Genomic DNA, 8,976 nt, shown 5'->3' with positions numbered 1-8,976 from the left:
GGTGTGTCTAGGGTAGCTCCTGCACGGGCCATACATTTACATTCTCACCCCAAAGCTATGTTAACTGTTTTTCCCTCCGTCGTACTCTGGAGAGACATAAACGGGCTGGACACCCTGCAGAATATCACATTTGTCCACTATATTGATAACATCATGCTAATTGGACAAGATGAACAAAAAGTAACTATCTGTGGAAGGCCTTGGTAAAACACAAGAACTCCAGAAGAGAGGGAGAACCTCTAAGAAGTTTTAAGGACCCACAACATTAGCAAAATTTTAGGGTCCAGTGCCCTAGGGTATGGCAAGACATCCCCTTCCAAGTACAGGACAAATTACTGCTTCTTGCACTTGCACTTCCCACCATGAAGAAGGAAGCACAGTGCCTAGAAGGCCTCTTCAGATCACGGAGACAGCATATTCCACAACTGAGAATAATATGACTCATTCTGTCTGACATGAAATGTGGCCAGCTTTGAGTGGGGCCCAGCAGTAGAAGTGGTTTTGCAGTAGGTCCAGGTAGCAGTGTGGACAGCCCTACCTCCCAGGCCATATAACCCGATAGATCCTATAGTATTGGAAATACCAGTAGTAAAAAGGATGCCATTAGGTTGACGGCAAGCCCTAATGCAAGAACCACAATCCAGACACCATCAGTTCTGGAACACAGTCATGCTATGGGCAGCAGAAATTTCTACTGTTCCGATAGGACATCAAGGAATCATGCACATGGAAAAGCCAACCCTGAGCTGATTTCTTTCAGATCCACCAAGACTTGGGGTTAAAAAGGCCCAGAAGAAATCCACAGAAAGTTGGAAGTGGTACCTACAGGATCAAGAACAAGCAAGACTGGACAGATCAAATGATTAAATGTATCAGCTAGCTTAGACACCCACATTATCCACTACCTCTCCTTCAGGTCACATGGGGGATCCATTATCACTAGTTGACAGAAGCTAAAAAATTTGAGCTTGGTTCACAAACGCATTGGCTTAATATCTTGGTGCAAGCCTTGGAAGACAGGAATGAGGAGAAATTCTCCCCAGGGGCAAAGTTTGGACAGTGATTTGGTTATCTACTTTTCATGGAAAGAGAGGTTACCTGAGCTGGGCCTAAAAAATACACAGAATCATGGACAAAGTTAAATGGCTTAGCAAACCAGTCAGGAACCTGGAAAAAGAACAACTGGAAGATCAGGACCAAGGAGATCTGGGATAGTGACATGAAAATGTTCATATGGGAAGGAGCACCAAGTGTGACAATTTTCATATTGCATGGTAATGCCCACTCAAGAGGATCCACTATAGAAGAGACACTGTACCAGCAGGAATATAACCAGAATATAAAAAGGACTCCTTCTACTCCATGATAAAAAGACAAGCCAATTAAAAGGGGAGAAAAGACTTGAACAAGCACTTCGTAGAAAAAGATGAACAAATGTCCAAGAAGTACATGAGAAAGTGCTTAACATCACTAGTTGTCAGAAAAACACAAATTAAATCAACATAAAAATTCTATTTCAAACCCACTAAAATAGTTAAAATTAAAAAGACAATAACAACAATATGGAACTAGAGTTTTTATACATTGTAGCGGGTGTGTAAAATGGCACAACCGTTTTAGAAAAATTGACATGGCAAATTTTACATAGTTAAACATGCATCTGTTCTTTACCCACAAAATCTCAGTTGGTAGATTTTATGCAAGAGACATGAAAACCTACATCCACAAAGACTTATACACAAATATTCATGGAAGCTCCATTTATGATATCCCAAAACTGGAAATAACCCAAATTTCAGTGAGTTTTGATAAACTGTTGGTGATATATTCACACAGTGGAATGCTACAGGAAACAAAAAACAAAGAATATCTCATACACAGAACAATATAGATGAATCTGAAAAAAAAACAAACATGAAGCCAGACACAAAAGAGTGTATATTGTAGGATTCCATTCAAACGAAGTTCAAAAAGAGATAAAACTAATCTCTGTGATAGAAATCAGAACAATGGTAGCCTATGGGAGGATTGTAAGGATTAGAAAGAATCACAGAATTTTCTGCGTTGTTGGAAATATTCTGCATTTCATTTGCGTTTATTTAATTAGAATCCACCTGTGCATTTTACCATATGTAAATTTTTACCCTAAAATAAAAAGTACAATCCAATGTCTTATATTAATTATTTCTCTGATCCTAATTTCTGCCACTCAACCCTCTGCTCCAGCCCCACTGACCTCTTGTCATTCCTCATCCTTTGTACTTGCTATTCTTTCTGCCTGAGAACTATTCTGCTCCCAGATAGCCACGCTATCTGAGTTTTAAACGAGTCTATATGAGTTCCTGCTGCCTCATTGAATGTAGGTCTATGTTCAAATATGAACCTCAAATCAAAGAGGTCCACCCTTATTTTCTTACATAAAATAGATCACTTACTGTGATCACAATCTATATATCCATTTCCTGCTTCACTTTTCTTGTCTTTCTTAACACTTATCCCCATTTGTATATATAGTGACAGCAGAAACTTGTTTCCATTATTTCCTGCTGTATCACAACCCCTAGATCACTGCCTGGCACATAGTAGGCTCTCCACAAATAGGGTGAAGGACTGTCACAGTGAATATATCTTTAAGCTAACTGTACCGGAAAATCCTAGGTATGCTCAGTCAAAGGCATTATTTAGGTGAATGCTTTGTCTACATTGTAAATTAATCCTGGGACAGCTATGATTAGAGGATTACCAGATTTCTAAGAAGGCTCTAAACAAGATTATCCAACTCCATTCTCATTTTCTGAAAACTTTGTGATAAGAAAAGCAAAGAAAGTCAAGTATCACACAGCTTTTACACCCTTCTTCATGGGGAGTTCTGACAATTTTCTGCAAAGGAAAGGAAGGGTGTCAAGATGTCATTTCATACATAGATGTGATGTGGTACAGCGAAATGATGTGAAGATCTACCCGATAAATTTAAGAACCGGAGGAGACCTTAAGATCATCTACTAGAGACACTCTAGCAGAAACTTATTACTAGGATTTATTATTATTTTATTATAACATCACCAAAAATCTTACAGTTGATTGCTGGCACATCCAGCTGTGACTATCTCCCATAATGTTAGTCAAACTCATATTAATATAAAATTCGATTGCTTGAATTCTCATCTATTCAATCAATGAATACTATACACTTAGGATTCTGTGGTGAACAAGAAAGATAATAAATATCCTTACAGAGCTCCTTGCTGTTCTAGAGCTGACAGTCTGTCTACTGGGGTAGGTAGACAATAAACACATAAACAAATAAATGACCTAAATAACCCTGGGTAGGAAAAAGGCAATGAAGAAAGTATCATAGACCATAGCTGGGAGCGGTAGGATGCAGGATACCCTAAATAACTTGTCTGCGATCTCCTTTCTTGGAAAGCAGCATCTAAGCTGAGATCTGAGCGGTAGGAGAAAGTACCCCAGAGGGAGGAACATGTGCACAGGCTCTGAAAGTGTAACCAGCCTCCTATGTTTGAGGAAGGCTGTGGTTGGAACACAGTGAATTACATGAGACAAGATAACCTGATCAATGGCTATAAGCACATAAAGAATGCGGGTTTATTTTGAGTAAGGTGTTTTAATCAGGGAAATGACATGAACTGATTTATGATTTAATAAAACCTCATCTTAGTACTATGCGGGAAACTGAATGTAGAGGGTCGGAAGCAGAGACAAGGAGACCTGCGTGGTTGGCTGTCAGAGTCCTGCAGGCAAGAGGGAATGGCTGATTGTTCCGCAGCAGTGGTTCTCAGCCAGGGGCGATTCTGCCCCAGGGCGTATTTGGTAATGCCTGGAGACATAAACAGCTGGAGAGAATAGTCAACTATGCCTAATACTGCCCGAGAGATCAAGCAGAATGAGAATGCGCATAGAGAACATGGGGACATCAAGTCTCTTGGTGACTTTGACAAGGGCAGTTCCAGGGGAAGATGGGGTTAATAAGAGCCTGGTTTTACTGAGTTTGAAGAGAAAATTGGTAGTGAGAAATGAGTCCATCAATTCCTTAGATTAAGAGGGACAGGAGTTTAGGAGAATTTCTTTAAGGATAGGAAATGCTAGAGACATTAGATTATCATTTTACACTGGTGAGAATTAAGCAGAAGAAAGTGAGAGGTTTATAATGCTCTAGGAGAGAAGATAATTGAAGGAGCATAGTCCTTGAAAAGTACAGAATCCAGAGCACAGAATGGGGGTTGTGCTTCTTGTGGGAATGGAGATCCTTGTTCTAGTGAGAATAAAAGGCAGAGAATTGGGGTAAACATAGAGGCAGGTTAATAACTGGAATAAGAACATAAGGGAGTCTATTTTCTTTTGCATGATATATAATATTGCATATGACTCTTAAATATCTATTATCCTTATTTCTTGGTGTAATTTAGATAGGGATTATTATATTAAAGCCAGTCATAATTTTGGCCTGGTCTGGTATTCCTAACTCTGTCTTTACTTCTTCTCTTTTCAAAGGACATACTTTGGGAGTCACCTATCTATTTCAACACATTCCTTTTACCATGACCATCTTTCGAAGATAGAGAGCTGTTTATAATTTGTTCTAGTTTGTATATCAGAACTTCCCTGTATCTCCTCAGGAAGTTTCTGTCCAATGCGGCATCTGGTTCATTTTTCAAAACAGGGGCTCCTGGAGTGGACAGGTAACAGTGAAATCATAAATTTTCCAGATTTTCCATTGTCTCCAAAATTTATCTTAAGGTCTTGAAGTCAGACAACCTAAGACAGTTGAGCCACATGGCTGAAATCACAACCTGCATGGTTTTAGTTTCCCAAAGTTCAGTTATGGCTCCTTTGGAATCCTTAATCACCTTGTTGCCCCTCACACTGCTCTGCTACCTGTGGACAGATGGAGTACTGTGATTTGCCATTCTTGGACAAAAGTTCGTAGAGCCTTTCACGTCAGCATAGCATTTAGCCCCCATCTTCCCTCCTGATAAGCTGAAGGAAGCATCCCTGCTCCTACCAAAGGCTCCCCTTGGGCCCTGGATCCTCCGTCCCTCAGAGACTTCTGTTCTGCAATTATCTCCGACCCTGTTCTATGTGAACAAATTCCTCCCTCTCTCCTGGATCTTTCTCACTGGATATGAGTTAAGTGAGGAGATAATAAATGAACTCTTCTGCTCCTCTTCTTCTAAAAATAGGGTCCTATTTCTCTTGTGTCAATTGAAACACTTCTTGGAAAATGTGACTCCACTTGTCTTTCCATTTATTCCCTAACTCACCCCGCTATGGCTTCTATCTTCCTCTGTCCCCTCAAACTGCTCTTGTCAAGGTCATCAATGAGCTGCTTCTTGCCAGTCTCATGACTATGCCTACCACTAACGACCATGTCTGCACTCTGAACTTATTGGACTTTTCAAGCATATACAACACGTCTCTCATCACTCTCTGCTTTGTGAAATCTTTTTAGGTGGTAACTGCCATTACTTTATATTCCCCTGGTTTTCCTTCTCACTGACTGCCTTCACCAGGCTTTTTTAAAAATCTTCTTGTTCTCCCATTATCTGACTTCTAAATGTCAGCACACACCAGACATCAGTCTTGAGTCCTCTTTTTTTCCCCTCTCTGCACACTTTCCCTGATTGATCTCATCTCGTTCCTAATCATCATCTATATGTTACAACAATCAAATTTTTATCTCTAGTGCTGATTCCTCCCTGACATTCAGACTTATATGTCAAACTGCCTACGTGGGCCCTCCACTTGATGTCTCCAGAACTTCTCACATACACCATGATTATGATCGGGGTGCTTGGGTGGCTCAGTCAGTTGAGCATCTGACTCTTGATTTCAGCTCAGGTCATGATCCTGGGGTCGTGAAATCAAGCCCCACGTCGGGCTCCATGCTGGGCGTGGAGCCTGCTTAAGATTCTCTCTCCCTCTCTCTCTGCCACTCCCCGCTTGTACACTCTATCAAAAAAAAAGAAATGAAAAGAAAGAAAGAAAAGAAAATTCAAATACACCATGATCAACACAGAACTCTTAACTTTCATCCTATATATATCTTTCTTCAGAGTCTTCCCTCATCTTAGAAAGTAGAGTCACCTTCCAGTGATCAAGCTAGAAACCTGTGAGTCATTCTGAACTGATCCCCTCCAGCACCACCACATCCATTTTGCCAGCAGAGCCTGTGGCTTCTACCAACCAATTTTGTTCAGGTTGCCACCATCCTTTTCGAAGCACATCAGCTCTCTCCTGGATGGCTGCCAGTAGTTTCTCTGATTCAGCTCCTGCCCTCAGGCCATGCTCCGCACAGCAGAGTGAACTGTTGACAAAGTAAATGAGAACATCTCACTTCTCTGCTTACAACCCCTCATTAGCTCCCAACTAGACTTAAAACAGAAGGAAGTCCATTTCCTTAGCACGGTCTGCTAGGCCTTACAAAGTCTGACTTCTGTTCTAACTCTCTGCTTTCATCTCCTGTCTTCCTATCCTTAACTCCCACCGCTCCAGCAACATCAAACTTTACCAGAACTTTCCAGCTTCAAAGCCTTGCACTTATTCTGCCTGTAGGATTTTTTCTCAAGATTTCCCCCCTGCAGGGCCTTGCTTCATGAAGGCAGCGATGGCAGCTGCTTCAGTTTATACTTCATTATGCAGCTCACAATCTTGGGATGCTTTTCAACACATGAGTGTTGCAGGCGAAGCCGACAAGGATGCTTCAGGCTTTTACCACTCAGGTAATGCATGTCTGGCTTTCCTACATGGCCTCTGCGGCCACTTTACATTGTTGATTCTATCACCTCCATTAAAATTTAAAGTCTAGCTGCAATGAAGTTAAGTGATTTCTCATAACCTCCTTTCTGGAGCTAAAACTTGGCAAAAATAGGATTTCTGTAATTATTACTGCTTTATGCTGGCACTTACTTTCACTGGCTGGCTTTTTCCCCAATTTTAGTTTATTAAAAAATTGGACTATCTCCTATTACTTTCTTTTCAGGAATAACCTCTCCAATCCTAATAGGCTACCCCCAAAAATTGTGCTACGGGGCTTTCTCTAAGCCTAGAGAGTAAGGAAAAGAATATCTTGGGCTAAAACAAAAAACCTGATGGGATCTTTTGTGCACATATTTTTTGCATTTTTCCTTAGCCCTATCTAAATCCATTATCTACTCAAACCTCTATGTTTCTGAGTGAATTAGGGCCTTGGTCTTATCTTTTTTTGGATAGCATTTACTGACTCTTTACGGCTCACTAGGTCCAAGACTAAGCACTTTCCATGTATTTATTTAATTTGATTCATTACAATAATCCATTGAGACAACATGTCTTCACCATCCGCTCTCCTCCGGACTTCTCAGCTTACAAAGCAAACTAAGGACCAGAGAGGTGAAGTGGCTGCTTGGAATCCTATAACTTGTAACTACAGAGCAGGGACCCTGTAGGAGGTCATGATTTTACTGCCTGGAATATAAGTAGAACCTCTTCTTAATTAAGCGGAAGGGGAAGGCTTGGGAATGCAGCCGCTGCTTCCCTCTAAGGCTACCCACGTCCCTTACCCTTGTTGCACCTGATCAAAATGTCTGCTGGTGGGAGGGGGACTGCCACATGGCATGTTCTTTTCACTTACTTCTTCAGAATAAGCTTCTCTCTGGAAACCCCTTCAGTACTCAAGTAAATGCAAATTCCTTGAAAATATATAGTAGCCCTTGAGCTATCCAATGCTGAGGACTCCAGCGTGTAAGGTTGTGGCTATCTTCTTGGAATACTAAGAGCGAACTATAATGCTTGGTATGTTATAAGCATGGGTCTATTTGTTTTTGTTTTCTGTGACTGCTCTAACAAAATTATCACAAACTAGCTTACTTCAAACAACACAAGTTTATTTGCTCACAATTCGAGAGGCCAGGAATCTGAGCTCAGTATCACTGGGCTGAAGTTAGGATGTCAATGGGCCTGGGCTACCTCTGGAGACTATAGAGAAGAATCTGTTCCTTGCTCCGTCCAGCTTTTGGTGGCTGTTGGCATTCCCTGGCTTTTGGTCACATCACTTCAATCCCTGCCTACATCAACGTATCACCTTCTTCTGTGTCTGCATGTGGTCACATTTCCCTCTGCCTTCTTCTTATATGGATACATATAATTGCATTTAGGGTACATCTGGATAATCTCCCCATCTCAAGGTCCTTAACTTAATCACATTTGCAAAGACCCTTTTTACTATGCAAGTAGGTATGGACAGGTTCCAGGGATTAGGACCAGATAATGGAGCCATGACTCAGCCTACTGCAATATTTTATACATAAAACTCACTTAATCCCATAGCCATGAGGTAAGTATTGTGATTATCCCCATTTATTGATGAAAGTGAGGCACAGAGGGGTCATACGACTTATCCAAGATCAAATAGCTATTAAGTGGCAGTGTGTGGATTTGAACCAGGTTTGGGACCTTAAAAACTAGCTGCCACTGTAATTAAATGGAAAAATAATTCCTATAGAAGAATTCCCTAGGCCGAGTGTGCCAAGATCGAAGTCAAATGTAAAGAGGTTTCTGCTTTAAAGGCAGTCCTCCTAGCTTATGGAATTTCCCCACTTTCTCGTCTTTGGCAGGACTCCTGTTCTGTCGTGTACTTTATCATCTCATACATACACAATCTCTCTATGTGCGGGGCTCTTAGAGTAACGTGAGAAAAGTGTGCTGGATAAACTGTAGGCAGTGGAGGTATTTGCTGAATGAATGGACTTTTAACCGATCCATCAAAGAAATACCAGGTTTGAATTGGCAGCAAGCAGTAAGCAATCCATCTCGTCATTTTTAATTTTTTTAAAAGATTTTATTTATTTATTTGAGAGAGGCACAGGGGGAGGGGCAGAGGGAGAAGTAGACTCCCCGCTGAGCAGGGAGCTTGAAGTGGGGCTCGATTCCAGGACCCCTGAGATCATGACCAGAACCAAAGGCAGACGCCTACCCGAC

This window comes from Mirounga angustirostris, unplaced genomic scaffold (genome assembly GCF_029215605.1).
Source record: "Mirounga angustirostris isolate CCGP_5_RB_7025 unplaced genomic scaffold, mMirAng1.0.hap1 SCAF_7, whole genome shotgun sequence".
NCBI lineage: Eukaryota > Metazoa > Chordata > Mammalia > Carnivora > Phocidae > Mirounga > Mirounga angustirostris.
The sequence above is the reverse complement of the archived record's forward strand: the minus strand, read 5'-3'. Positions refer to the sequence as shown.